At 35.3% G+C, this 15,949-nt stretch overlaps 1 pseudogene; it reads right to left on the bottom strand.

Annotated features, from left to right (window-relative positions):
- Positions 1-12,902: 12,902 nt before the first annotated feature.
- LOC147820578 (olfactory receptor 7D4-like) lies at positions 12,903-14,019 on the bottom strand (annotated as a pseudogene).
- Positions 14,020-15,949: the final 1,930 nt, after the last annotated feature.

Raw genomic sequence — 15,949 nt, 5'->3', positions numbered from 1 at the left:
TTCTTCCAATCATATAGCCATCTTTCTTAATCTCAACCAAAGTAATCAATGCAGGGGTTGATTTCACTCCTTCAGAAACTGGAAAGAGTTTGATGGAAAGAGAAATAACTGTAGTTACAAGTCTGGATCTCTGCTGTAAACTTACCGATGCTTAATTAGCAAAGGAAAATATTCATGGACCAGACACAGAACTTTACAATTTAATCCTGAAACTTGTATTTGTCTCAATATTTCTGTAATACAGGGCAGGTTGTTTCTATCTCTGTGAATCAGCATTGGTATCTGAGATGATTCCATCTTGATACAACTTAATCATTGAGTATAGATTAAACAGGTAATATATTCTCTTATTAATAGATGAATAACAAAGTTAAAATGAATCTTAGATATTATTTTACTAATAATAAAAGATTCAATTTCAAATCTTTGACATAAAATATGCCAATATCTGAAGTTGTCATTTTCATTCTTTTATAAGGGGGCATTTTATTTTTGCCTTTGTATAAATACAGGCTTGTATTTGGACAAGATTGACAGGCTGATTTCATTTCTGATTCCTCAGATACTTTATCCTGCTACACAGGAGGAATTAGAAATAAAAATATTGTGAGGGCCGGGGATTTAGCTCAGTGGTTTCACCGCCTGCTATGTAAGTGCAAGGACCCGAGTTCAATCCCCAGTACCAAAAAAAAAAAAAAAAACATTGTTAAACATTGAATAGATTCTTCCTTGGATCAAACTCATTAGGCATAGTCACTATTGCATCAACACACTTGGTGCCTCCTTGCTTGTACTTTCACCTCTTTTAGGAATGTCCCCTACAGCTGGAGACAAGGTAAAATGGCTCTGGTTTGTGTGTATATTGTGTACACATGAGCCTTATATCTTCATTTAGTGGTATCGAGTAAAACATTTGATTATTCAAAGGTCAAAGACACGCATGGGTATAAAAATAGTAAAATATACAAAAAGGAAAAGGGGTAATGTTGTGAATGGGATGAGGTACATTTTGGCGTTTTACATTATTTCAACCTCTACAGTCCTTTGACAATTTTATCCATCAATAAACTTGATATTTGCATAAAGTAATTTGCTTGATTAAAAAAAAAACTAGAGTGATTACTTAAGTGTCAAACATTCTTCAAGTGCACACACATTGTGGATATGGGTGATATTATCTGTATTTCCATCAAGAATGAAGACCACAGAGCATTGGAGACTTGCTCACATTGTACACTTAGTAGCAACACAGTGCTACAGGACTATAATGTGCATTTCATAATGCTCATCCCAGGGTACAGTCTCCTCTACTGGAACCAAGTGGAAATATTACCTCTGCAAGATAAAATGTCTCAGTAACTAATTATGGAGAGTATTGCTGGAATTACCTCAGGACATTTTTGAAAATAAATCTTAAGACAAATATTATGGTTTATATAAAGAATGATCCCCAAAACTCTCATGAACTCAGAGGCTAGCATTTTGGAAGGCATATGGACCATGCTGGTGTTCAGCTGTCTTCCTGTTAGGAGAGGGGTCTAGTTAGAAGGGGGTCACTTGGGTGTGATTTGAAGGGTATGTATCTCTCCCTTCTTCCTCCCTGCTCTCTCTGCTTCATCACCTCTATTAAGTGAGCAGTTTCTCTCTCCCATACCCTCCCACCATGCTATTTTTGTCTTGGAGCCAGCCAAGGAATGACTCTAATTATGAGCTAAAATAAAATTCACTTTCTTTAAGTTGCATATATTGGGTATTGTGTCTCAGCAACAAGAAATGTGACTAAACCAAATAATATGATGTATTGGGTAAGGACTAATTTTGGGGAGCAACAAAAATGTAAGTGATTAATTAGGAAAGTTAAATGGAAATTAATAGAATAATTGAATGTGCATTAATTGTTGGAGTTCAGACTATACATCCTCCACCCACATATTATATGGAAATTCTCACTTCTGTGATATGATGAAAGGAACAAGAATTTTATATGGATTGTCATGATAATAAGCTGAGAAGTTAGCTCACATCCAGAGAGCAACTTATACTACATAGACCAGCATATATCTACATGTGGATGTAAACTAGTACATTTCAGGGCAATAGATATTATAGACTATTTCAAAGAGCTTTAACTATTTTTAAAATACAATTTTAAGAAAAACAGCCTTTAGATGCTAAATATTAGATATATTTTGAATGAACTTTGAAGCAATCTGTTTAGTGATACATAAACCTATATTGATTTATGGACATTGAGAGGAAAATCTATTCACCTAATTTTTGATAGTCATTCCCTTTAGGGACAGGTGTGTGGGAGAATGGAATCATGCAGATTTACCAAGATCTAAAGTTTCATTGACAATAATTTCAATCTTTATGAAGAATCAATTATGAAGCCTATATTCTTATATATTTATTTTTTACATAGTAGGAATTATTAGTGGTAATAGGTATATATTAGGATAGGTAATACCAAGGAATTATTTTCTAAATGTCAGGAAATACTATAAGGTAGTGTTTGTCAACCACAGTATAAGAAAATATCTCTAAGAATTTCAAATGAAGATATTCTGATTAAATAGGTGTTAAATTAAGCAGAGACTACCTGGGCATTTAAAAATATTCCCAGGAAATATATTGATAAAGGAAGTCAAGATCCCCTATCTGAGCTTTCTTAAAGATTTTAAGAACTTTTTCCAAATTCTCTATAAGTTTAGCATTCATTACCTTCAATTACAAATGAGGAAAAAGTGCAGGTGTTTCCTGTAATTTTCATGTTTTCTTTCTCTCTCTCTATTGTTGTTGTTGTTGCATTTTTCCTAATTGCATCTTAATGAGAGTTAATAAACCTGTGTTTTATTCAGATAGCTGAAGGAAGAGAATTACAATCTTTGTTTCAGAAAGAATTGATATAAACATCTTCTAACTAGGCATAAGATGGTTGGGACTGAAAGCTTCAGTTTTGAGATTTTTCTGGGACTAATATTCTCTACCATAAATAAACAAAATTTATAATCAGAAAAAGATAACATAGAATTCACAGGCCACTGTAGCAAAGAAAGGAAAGAGCATAAAAATATTTTAAAATTATCAAATGCTTGTTTTGATTAAGTGCTAAAATAATGCTGTCCTTTTTCTTACAGAATGCTCAGCTAGGCTAAAATGAATTTGTCCCATTATGTTAAATATAATAGAGCATTAGATTGTTTCTTAATGTATTTTATTTAGAATAATTTTCTTCTTAAAGGGAAAAGGGTAATAGTTTTTATTTCTTTCTTAAAATTGTTGGGTTTGTTTTACAGTGGTAATGCAATCATCATGTGTAATGATGTTGATCTTTTTCAGTTAAATAAAGAAATTTGATATAGATGTGAATAACACAGAAATCCATTTTGAAAGAGGTTTAATAAGATTGCATTTATCACACCTGAGAAGAGTTGCTACAGGATGTGGATGTCAAGTGGAATTATTTTACCTTTGAATACATGAATTCAAAATACAGAGAGTGTTGTGTACTTATATTTTTAAATATACTTTTACTGGCACATTTTAGGTATACAATATAATGACATTCATCATTAGAGATATGTACCTTTATATAATCTATCTTGGTTCTTATCTTTCCCCGTTCTCCTGCTCACCTTTCAAAGCCTCAACCTGGTGCTATTTACAAAGTCTTTGTTTCCATTTTTAGATTTTCTCATATTAATTCCATTCCCTTCTTTCCTTTCTGCAACCCCTCCCACTTTGCCTATCCCTCTGGACTTTTCTTCCTGTTTCACATAATCTATTATACCTTTTGATCCTTATTGATATTTTCAGTTTCCCACAACAGATACACTTTTTAATATGTACACATGTGTCCATTTATTTCACTTTAGTATGTAGCCTCAAAGTGCATCCATTTAGGTATAAATGTCTCTAATTTCTCATTCTTTATGGTTGAGTACAACATTTTATCAAAAAAACACATTTTCTTTATCCAGTCTTCACTTGATGGGCAGTTGGGCTGTTGTGAAGTTTTAGCTATTACAAACTGTGCCACTGTGAAGATGGGTGCACATATATAGCTGTGGTATGATGCTTTTAATTCTTTGGGGAATATGCCCAGCAGGGCTATAGCTGGGTCAAATCGGAGTGCTAATCCTAGTTCTCTGAGTTATCTCCATACTGATTTCCACAGTGGTTGTACCAGTATACACTCCCACAAGCAGTGGTGAAGAGTTCTTTTTTTTTCCCACAGCTTCACCAGCATTAGTTACTGGTTAATTTCATGATAGCAGCCATTCTTTCTGGAGTGAGGTGGAATCTCAGCATTATTTTCAATTGCATCTCTCAAACGAACAGTGATGAACATTTTTCTTATGTTTATTTGCTATTTCTCCTTCATTTCTGTGATTTGTCTGCTCATTTCATATGCCTATTTTTGAATGGGGTCTTTAAATTGAGGAGGTTGATTTATTTTAAGTTCTTTATATATTCTAGATAGTAGACCTTTGTCTGAGGAACAGCGGGTAGAAAGATTTTCCCACAATATATGTTGTCTCTTGACGCTGATGGGTGTTTCTCTCTCTGTGCAGAAGTTTTTTAAATAATAAGAGATCCCACTCATTAATTATTTGTGCTAGTTCATTTGCAACTGAAGCTTTGTTCATGAAATCTTTTCCTATGACAATGTCTTCAAGAGTTTTACCTAATCTCTCTTCCAGTCAGTTTAGCGTTTCTGTTTTAATATTTAGATCTTTAATCCATTTCAATTCTTGTTTAGTGCATATTGAGAAATATGTCTAGTTTTCACCTTTGACAAGTTGAAATCCAATTTTTCCAGCACCATTTATTAAAGAGGCTATCTTTCTTCCAGTGAGGATGTTTGGCTCCTTTGTCAAAGAAGAGGTGGCTGAGTGTGTCTGGAGTTGTTTCTGCATCTTCTAATCAATTCCACTGGTCTTTGGGTCTGTTTCTTTTCCAGTACTGTGATGTTTTTAATCACAGTAGCTCTGTAGCATAGTTTCAAGTTGGGGGTTTTGGTGCCCCCTACCTTGTCTTTGTTGCCTAGAAATGCTTTTGCTATTCTAGGTCATTCCTATTCCAAATGAATTTTTGGATTGATTTCTCAAGGTCTGTGATGTATGGTGTTGGAATTTCAATTTGGATTGCATTGAATCTATATGGCAGTTTTGAAATATGGCTATATTCATTATATTGGTTCTTTCTACACAGGAGTAAGGGATATCTTTCCATTTTCTGATATCTGCTTCAATCTCTTTTTCTCAGTGTGTTATAATTTTCAGTGTAGAGGTCTTTGATTTCTTTCTTTAGGTTGATTCCTAGATATTTCAGTTTTTTGGATCCTATGGTGAAGTTTATTCTTCAGTTCATTTTCAGTGAGTCTGTTGATCATGTAAAGCAAAGTCACTGATTTTTGTGTGTTGACCTGGAATCCAGCTACTCTACTGAATTTGGTTATCAAGTCTAGGAGACTTTTGGTGGAGGTCTAGGGGTCTTCTATAGAGTACCATATTGGCTGCAAATAATGACAATTTAACTTCCTCATTTACTGTCATTATTCATTTCATTTCTTTCTCTGGTCTAATTGCTGTGGCTAATGTTTCCAAAAGTATATTGCACAGGAATGGTTATAGTGGACATGTCTGGTTTCTGATTTTACTTTGAAGGATTTCAGTTTTTGACCACTTAGTAGGATATTGGCTGTTGGTTTTTCACAGATGGCTTTTATCAGATTGAGGTAGAGACCATCTACAATGAGTTTTGTAAGTTTTTTTTTTTTATCATGAATGCATGTTGGATTTTGTATAATGCTTTTTCTGCATCTATTGAGATGATCATATGGTTTTTGTTCTTAGCTCTATCAATATAGTGAATTACACTTATTGATTTGTATGTGTTGAACCATCACTGAAACCCTGGTATAAATCCAACTTGTCAGGGTGTATGATCTTTTGCATTGTTTGTAGGATCTTATTGAGGATTTTTGTAGCTATGTTCATTAGTAAGATTAGCCTATAGTTCTCATTTTTGGTTGGGTGCTTTTCTGCTTCTGGGATCAATGTGATGCTTGCTTCCAGGAATGAATTTGGGAATATTTCTTCCCTTTCGATTTCATTTAAGTGTTTAAACAGTAGTGGCAATAGTTCTTCTCCAAGTGTCCTGTAGAATTCAGTAGTGAAGCTATCAAGACCTGGGTCCTTCTTTGATGGTAAATTTTTACTTACATTTTCAATTTCTTTGATTGATATTGGGTTGTTTAGAATTTTTAGGTCTCCGTTCAACTTTGGTCATTCAAAGGTATCTAGGAATCTATCCATTTCTTCTGTGTTTTCCATCTTATTGACCTATAAGTTCTCAAAGTAGGTATTGATGTTCCTCTGGATTTCTGGTGGGTCTGTTGTAATTTCACCCTTTTCATTTTCAATTGCATGGATTTGGGTTTTTTCTTTCCTTTTTTAGTAAGCTGTGTATGAACCAACTCTTCATTGATTTTTTTTGTAGCTTTCTCTTAGTCTTATTGCACTGATTTCTGCTCTAATCTTTATAATTTCTTCCCTTGTATGAGCTTTGTCTTTGTCCTGCTTTTCTTTTTCTAGAAGCTTCAAGTTCAACATCAGGTGGTTTAATTGAGCTCAGTCTGTTTTTCTAATATGAATATTCACTGCTATGATTTTTCCCTTGTAAGACTGCTTTCATTATGCACCGTAGATACTGGTATTTTGTATTGGCATTGGCATTTAATTGTAGAAACTGTCTGATTTTTTTCTTTAAGTTCCTCTGTGAACCTTTGGTTATTTAGAAGTGTATTGTTCAATTTCCATGTGTTTTTAAAATTCTTGGAGTTTCTTGTATTGATCTCCAATTTCATCACACTGTGGTCTGAGGAAAACTTCAATTTCTTTGCACTTACTTAAACATGTTCTGTGAGTGAGTACATGGTCTATTTTAGAGAATGACGCATGTGCAACTGAGAAGAATGTGTATTCTTATTTTGTGGTGTGGAATACTCTGTAAACATCTGTTATGCCCATTTGTTCAAGAGTATGATTGAGTTCTAGCATTGCATTGTTTGTTTTTTGTCTAGTTGATATATCTATAAGTGGGATACTGAGGTCCCCCACTTCTATTTTATTAGTGCTTATTTGATTTTTCATGTCCATTGGTGTTTGTTTTATATAGTTGGGGACACTAGTGTTTGGTGGTCACATATTTATGATTGCCATTTTTTCCTCTTGGATTGTTCCCTTTCCAAGGATGTAGTGTCCTTCTTTGTCTCTCTTAATCAGTGTTGGTTTGAAATCCACTTGATCTGCAAAGAGGATAGCTACTTCTGCTTTTTTGAAGGGTTCCTGTCACATGGATTGTTGTTTTTCAACCCTTTAATTTGCAGTTTATGAGTTTCTTTTTGAACTAAGTATGTTTTTTATATATAGGCTATTGTTGGATCTTGCTTCTTGATCCATTCTGCCAGTCTATTTCTTTTCATTGGTGAATTGAGACCATTAACGTTGATGGTTATAACTGATATGTATTGACTTTTCCTTGTCATGACTCTTTCTTTTCATTGGATTCTCTCCCCTTGCATTTAATTTCTTGTCAACCCTGATAGATTCATTCTGCCGGGTTTTCTGGGGTTGTGATCCTCATTTTCTTTTCCTTAGATATTTAAAATAAAATGTAGAGCGCCAGTTTGGTTTTCATGAAGTTCCTCGGGTGCTCCTTGTTAGGAAAGTATCGTATTTCTCCATCGGTTTTGAAAGATAGTTTTGTAGGCTACATCAATCTGGGTTGGAAGCTGTTTTCCTTTAGGGCTTAAAATACTTCACTCCAATCTTGTCTTGCCTTAAGCATTTGTGTTTAGAAGTCTGCTGTGATTCTGATGGGCTTCCCTTTGTATATGAGTTGTTTCTTTACTCTGTTTGTAGAATTTTATTCTTCTGTTGGGTTTATGGAATCTTAACTATTTTATGCCTATGTGTAGATTTTTTTTTTTTTTGATCACTGCTAGTTGGAGTCCTATGTGCCTCACTCTTCTGTAATTTAAATTCTTTTCCCATGCTTGGGAAGTTTTATGCCATTAATTCTTTGAACAGTTTTTTTGCATCATTTGCACTCTCTCCTGTTTCTTCATTGACTCCAATCAGTCTTATGTTATTCTCTTTGCATTGTCTAGCAACTGCTAGATTGATTTCCCATTGTCCCTTGTTATTTCTAAGAAATTTTTCTTTTCCTGGTCACTAATTGAAATCTTGTCTTCTATATCTGACATTCTGTCCTCACATTGGCTCATTCTGCTGAGTAAACTTTTAATGGAGTTTTTAATCTCCTGGGTAACTGTCTCCATTTGTTTTATGGATTCTATTTTTTTCCTATGTTGGGATTCCATCATGTTCCTCAGCTTCTCTATTTTTTAAATCTGTGCCTGCTCTAGATTTATCCATCATTTCCTGCACTATACCCACAATCTCTGATTTTATCTGAGAAATTATTTCTGATTTTACTTTTTCCAGATTCTCTTTAGTTGCCAATTCAGGGTATCCAGGTGGCTGAGTATCAAATTGTTCCATCTCATTTCCCTTTGGGGTTGCCTTAGGTGATCTGGAAGTCTGTTTTTGAGACTTTCTTATGTGTCTTCTCATTTCAACAGATGAAGCCTGCTGTACATTTGTTGAGTTGAAGTTTTGCTCTCCCAGTGGACTTCAATTCCCAGTAATCCATGGAAAGGCCTTTTCTCTTTTGCTCACCACTGCACCAAGTCCTGGGATCACAATGATGGCCTTCTTAATCCTTGCATGACCCTGTTGTCTGGGTGGGGTTCTGGCTGGGGCTTGTGCACTCTTGGGCTGGTATCTGAATGTGCATCTGGCTGGGTCCTGCAACCCTGGGTAGCTGTTTTCTGGGAGGGCCTTTGGCTGGGGGCTATACACCCAAGTCACTGGTATCTGAATAGGCTTCCGGCAGGGGTCTGCACTCACTCACAAGTGGTATCTGGCTGGGCCTCTGGCTGTTGCTTTCTGGCCTTCATAGCTCTTTTCCAGGAACAGCCTTTATTAACTCAGGTCTGTGGGCCCAGGCTGCTGTTTTATGGGCAGTGCCCTGGCTTGGACCTGTGTGAACTTGCTCAGCCTAGGTACTCCCAGGCTTCTCCCTGGAATCCTTACACACTTACCTATGGAATCTCAAGTGCCTCTGGCTATTGCTTGTGTGCCTGTTAGGCACTTTTTAGGGCAGGGCCCTGGCTGGGATCTTCTCCCCTCCCATTTAGCTCTGGCTGACATAGGCTTCTTGCTTTAGTGTGATGCAAATTAAACCACAATGACATGTAACTTGTCTTCATTTAGAAAAATTATTATCCAAAAAATAAAGGATAGAAGATATTGGCATTTGAGAAATGAGACCCCTGAACACTCTTAATGAGAATGTAAATTGATGCAGCCATTATGGAAACATTAAGGGGTTTCCTCAAAAAGTTAAAAACTAGAAATATCACATTATCCTGCAATTTCTCTACTGAATGTTTGTCCCAAACATCCAAAAACCAGTATGTCAGGGCACATGTCCATTCCTATTATCATGGCTTCACCATAGTAGACAAGATATGAGCTAAAAACTAGGATTTATCATTAGATGATTAAATAAAATGAATAGATATATATTCACTGGAACATTAATCTGTTATAAAATGAATAGATATAGATTCACTGGAACATTAATCTGTTATAAAATGAAGAAATAAAAATATTCCTTTACTGAGATTCAATTCACTCCAGAAAGAATGTCTATTATTAAGAAATCAACCAATAACAAACATGGGCTAGGATACATATGGGATAAAAGGAATCCTTTGTCACTGTTGGTTGGAATGCAGACTGGTGGCAATCACTGTGAAAATCAGTGTGGTAATTCCTCAAAATACTAAAACTAGTGTTTCCATTTGACCCAGGTAGTCTCCTGTTTGGTATCTTCATAAAAGAATTAAATTCATCATACTACATTGACACATGCACACCCATGTTTATAGTGGCACAGTTTGTGATAGCTAAAACTTGGAATCTATCCAAATCTCCATCAACTGATAAATGTATAAATAAGATTTTTTTTTTTGGTACCGGGGATTGAACTCAGGTCCTTGGGCTTGCACAGCAGGTGGCAAAACCACTGAGCTAAATCCCCAGCCCAAGATTTTTTTTACTCACCCATAAAGAATGAGAAACTAGAGATATTTAAAGCTAAATGGATGCACATTGAGGTCATATTCACACATGTGTAAATAACAAACAGTTTCTCTGGTGTAAGAGTGTAATAAGGATCAAAATAATTAATAGATAATATGAAATAGGAAGATAAGGCCAAAGGGAAAGGGGAAGTGGGAGGGGTATGGGAAGTGGGAGTGGTAGGGAAAGGGAAAGGAATAAATATGAGAAAAGGAAAAAATGAAAGCAAAGATTTTAAATAGGGAGGGATTGATTAGTGGAAGGGAGGACAGGGGAATGGGGAAAAAAATAAGAGCAAGATGTATCATGTCAAGGTAAAAATTCCAAATGATGGATGTCATCATATTGTATACCTAAAATGTACCAATAAACTTAATGAATTAAAAAAAAACATTATTTTGAATAACTAGGTGGTTGTGTGCAACATTCTAAGAGAAATGAGCCATTTGAAAGATAAACATTATAGGAGCTTGCATGTGGAATATAAAATAGTCAAACTCATGAAGTAGAGTGAAAATGGTAGGTTGTAGGGACTGTGCATCATGGAATTGGATATATCTCCATTAAATTATACAAAATTTCAGTTAGTGAGGAAACATAACTTTAAGAGGTTTAATGTACATCATGATTAGTACAGTTAATAACAGTAAATGTTATACTTAAAACAGAAAGACAACACACATGGAGAAATATTTGGAAACATATCTGTTAAGGGTCGTGTATTCAGAATTTATAAAGAAATCCTATACATCAGAAAGAAAAAGACATGGTTCACTATAGCAAAATGAACAAAAATTTGAGGATATTTCTGCATAGAACATAATGAAATTGCCAACAAGTACTTGTTAAAGATGTTTAATCATGAATAAACTCAAATCAAATGCACAATGGGATACTACTTCACACCTGCATCAACTTGATTGGCTTGGGAGCCTCCCAGGGGACTGGTTGAGCAGTCTTCTGCCTGTGTCTGAGGGACCCATGGAGGCATGGCTTTGAGTACTAGATAAGTGGTGTCTCTCCCTCTCTGACACTTTTCCTTTGCTTTGCTTACCCACGGACATGAACCAAGCAGCTGTGCTCCAACATGCCCTTCCACCATATCTCTTCTGTAAAGTCAGGCAATCATGGACTGAACTCCCTAAAAACATGAACCACATTGAATGTTTTTCCTTTAAGTTGTGGGTGTCAGAAAAGCTGACTACTACAATATCCAATAAGAGGCTATTATTTTGATTAAATAAAAAAATAAATGTATTAATGCAAGCTGTTAGAATATACTTTGCAATGTAAAAAGTGTCTGGTCATTCTGGAAGATATTAAACATAAAATGACTTTATAATCCAGCAGTTAGCTCCATTTCCAGATACATTAATAATTAAAAACAAAATAGTCATTTGATGCTTAAAAACTAGGGTAGGTTCTGAAAAAACATTTGTTAGATGATTTTGTCATTGTGTGAATGTCATATTGTGTGGTGACACAAGCAAATTTGACTAGGACATTGGTGAGCAAAGAAAAGGTTTAGGACAGTGGTGATAAGCCTGCCACAGCAGGCTGATTGCATAATTGGAAGCTCTAAAACATTTGCTATCACTGTTTTAGGACCATCACAGCACATCCTGCCTTTCATTGACTGAAGTGCCGTTAGGCTGTTTAAGAGAAATAAATACAAATGGATTTGTATGACTATACTCAAATGAATAAATTTTCATGCATATCTATTGCAGAGCTCTTCACAATATTCTAAAAATGAAATACACCTACATGTCCAGAAATTGCTGAAAAGATAAATAGCTTGTGGGTATACTCATTACAATATTATTCATCCAGAAAAAAGAAAAGTAGCAAGTAAGCACTGTCAAATAAAAAAGTCCCAATGAAGGAGGAGGAGAAAGAAGGAGGGAATAAGGAAGATACCAAAAAAAAAAAATTAAATGAAGATACAAGGAAAGAAGGAAAAAGAAGAAAATAAGGAAAGAAAGAAAGAAGAGATGAGAAAAAGGGCAAGAATCAAAGTATTACAGAATTCTCAAGGCAATATATCATTATGAATAAAATGTTTAACCTGGAATTCAAATGTAAATTCCTGCTTTTATTTTTAAAATATAATCATTGATTTTATGAAAAAAGTAGGACAGCAAAGAAAGGAGTATGTCTTCAGTGTAAGATTCCAGTTAGAGTCCATACTGGTCTGAGTCTCTTCCCTTCAAAAATTAGGTGAATTTGAGAAATATTTCAATAAATGATTTCAAGATTAAACAATCATACTTATAAAGATTCAAACATAGTCTTGATATGAGAAATATATTGCTCTGAAAATTTTCATTCTATTTCTTCCAGAAAAAACAGGAATGAAACTAAATAAGTTTAAGAAATTTGTTATTCATACAATACTTTTGAGAATACAAGGTCAGCACTTGATGAAAGTACTTCCATCATGTTGAAAGTCTCAGAAATGTCCATTAGTTACCAAATGTGAAACTTCATAGATCATGTATAAAGAAAAACGTTAAGTACTGAGGGAGTTGTTTAAGGGAAACAAATACAAAACTACTCAGCAACAGAGTTACAGATGCTTTGGAAATACAAGAAATTAAACATGTAATATACTGCAGAAAAAATTAACATGTAATATGTAAAAATTCACAGCATACCTAAGTTCACACAATGACAATTGGGTTGAGAAGTGATTGGACGATCAAGGACCAGAGGATGCTCTGCTGAGAAGTCTCTCCAGGGCCCCCTTCATATTCTTGTTCCTCAGACTGTAGATGAAGGGGTTTAGCATGGGGTTCATCACAGTATACATCACAGAGACAACAGAGCTTTCATGGGAAGAATGAGTAACAGCTGAACTGAGGTAAACTCGAAGTCCTATTCCATAGAACAAGGGGACCACACAGAGGTGAGAGCCACTGGTGGAAAATGCTTTATACTTGCTTCCAGTGGAGGATATCCTCACTAAAGAGAATAAAATCTGACAATAAGAGAAGAGAATCCCAGTGATGGGACACACACCTGATAGGATAAATGACACATACATTAGGATGATATTGACATTGACAAAGATATCAAAAGGGGCCACTTTAATAAGCATAGCCAGTTCACAGTAGAAATGTGGGATTTCAGTGCCAATAGAGAAGGTCAGTGGCATCAGGAGGAGAGTATGAAGCAGGGAGAATCAGAAAATAATGGTCCAGGACACCAGATCCAGCAGGACACATAGCCAAGGGATGATGATGATCATATATTTCAGGAGATGGTAAAGGACCACAAAGCAGTCGCAGGCCATCACAGTCAGTAGGAAATTATCCATTTCCACAAGAAAATCATAAAAAATACACCTGAATGGGGCACTCTGTGTAGACAATATCTTTATTGTGTGCCTGGATGTTCACCAGCATCTTTGGGACCATGGTGGAGGTGAATCAGATGTCCACAAAGGACAGGTTTGAGAGGAAGAAGTACATGGGAGTGTGGAGGTGAGAGTCAGAGCTAATGGCCAAGATGAGAAGCAGATTTCCCAGGATGGTGACCATGTACATGGACAAGAACAGTCCAAAGAGAAAGAGCTGTAGTTCAGGATCATCTGAGGGGCCAAGAAGAAGAAATTGTGGAGCACCTGTTTGATTTTCTCCTTTCATGTCACTGGTTTGTCTTCCAGAGAAGGACAAAATAGCAACATTTAATGAACAAAACCTGAAAGACAGGAAGTCATCACCTCTGGATGGATCTCCTTCACCCTCTTTTGAGCCAATGGCAGTGGTTCCTGCAGCCAAGTTGTAGCTCATTTCATTTTTAAATTCATATGATCATTTACACTTCATGTAATGTAGCTGAAATTTGTTCTTTTTAATAACGTTTCAATTTTTCCATTTGAATTTTTAGATGTAGTCAACATTTGTTTGCTATCATCTTTCTAGAAAACTTGAAGATTTGTTATGTACATTCTTTGATAATATGCATATCTCATTAATGCCTCTATTATAATGAATAAAAATATTTTAACACCTTTAAATAACCTTTATTGTCTGAGTTAGCAGTTATATTGATGCTGCAGTTCACTTGTTGTGCCTTTTTTTTTTTCTTTCTTATAATGCAGGTACTACAGAAACATTGCAGTGTTCAAAACTGACTCTCTTCAGGGTAATAGTCTCAATAAATGAGTTATCAAAACTACTTGATACATTATTATTACTCATTGAAACTTGTTACATTATCATTAAAACTTGTTACATTATTATTTTTCTCATTTTCATCATAACTGCTTTGGATATATGTCTCTTCCAGGGTACAGCAGGATAGTGTTTCCCAGAAGATAAGAGCTAACCTGAAAATGAGTGCTGGTCATTTCCATGGTGATGCCCAGAGGCAAGAAGATTAAACTTCACTATTCTCTTGCTCAGTGGCTGCTCCCTAATACTGGTAAGGCAGGGTGATTGAGGCTCTCATTTTTGATCTCTAGTTTTCAAGATTGATTATTTTCCAGTTAGGTCTCATTTTGGGGGAAACACAGACTATAGTGGTGTGATATAATAATTTGATTCTTCAGCAAGAGTTCCTTGATCAGAATGCAGGAAATTTAAACCATTTGATCTTTAGAAAAGAATTTAAACTCTCTCAGCTGCAAATACCTCACCTGTACTGTAGAAGCACTAAACGTTCACTTCACATGGGACAAAGACAAAATTGAATGCTTTGATGTAATTGTTCTATGGTTTCTGTAATAAAATGGTCCATTTCTAAACACAAACTCCTGTTCTTCACCCCTCATTGAAAATGTTTTTGATGACTCTCATTTACCAGTACTCCCTCAATCAACCACTGATACCATAGGTGGGATTCTGATCAGTATAAATACACCAAGTTTCTCACCCCTTTTGGCTGCCATACAGCTTTTCTAATGAGTGATGATTAGTGTGACCTTTTCTTTCACAGAATATCTCCCCAGGAAATTCTCCCAAGTGGAAAACTACATGTGGATTACATAGATAAAAGGAGGAGAAAAAAAGTATCTTATAAAAATCAAAAAATCAAATAAAAAGTGTGCTTAGGTGTCCATGCCCTTGAGTCAGTATGTATTGGGTTACACTAGTAGCTGTAATGGTCAAAATATGTATTGATAGACTGACAAAAATGCACCAAAATTATACAAATAAAACCATCTTATAAAGATTATGATTGTAAAAGAAAATTTTTGCAATGAAGTTTTACATTCAGCCTGACATAAAGTTTCAGTATTATGAATGCCTAGAAAATGTTAATTAATACAAGACAGAAAGCATCATCAAGCATGTTTATTCCATCATGGTAGATAGGAGAGTCTTCCCTAAAGCAGGAAAATTTAAACTGAGAAAGAAGGGATGGCTCATGGCCAATCAGAGGAGAAGAGGAGAGAAGCAGTAGTCTAGGCTGTGGGAACAGAAGCCGTGGTTTCCTTATCAAACACTGAGGTTTGTATAGAAGGGAGAAAATTCTGTTATTTGTGGCACTGAGGATGTGACTCTTTTGATCAACATTGTCTTTCCAGGGACTTAGAAGGAATCTGTTACATTGGTTCTGTATAAGTACCCATGTTTAATATATACTATCAAAACAAAAATATTTCCTGTAATGCAACAATAAATCCTCAAGCTGATTATAGGCCTAAACACAAATCAAAAACTGAGCAGAAAGTTATTAAAATCCAGCCATAGCTATTTTAAAAGACTAACAAATAATGAGTG

This window comes from Heterocephalus glaber, unplaced genomic scaffold (genome assembly GCF_053883595.1).
Source record: "Heterocephalus glaber isolate CG9 unplaced genomic scaffold, H.glaber_assembly_v1.0 deba00001845, whole genome shotgun sequence".
Taxonomy (NCBI): Eukaryota; Metazoa; Chordata; class Mammalia; order Rodentia; family Bathyergidae; genus Heterocephalus; species Heterocephalus glaber.
This window is presented reverse-complemented; position numbering and strand designations above follow the sequence as displayed.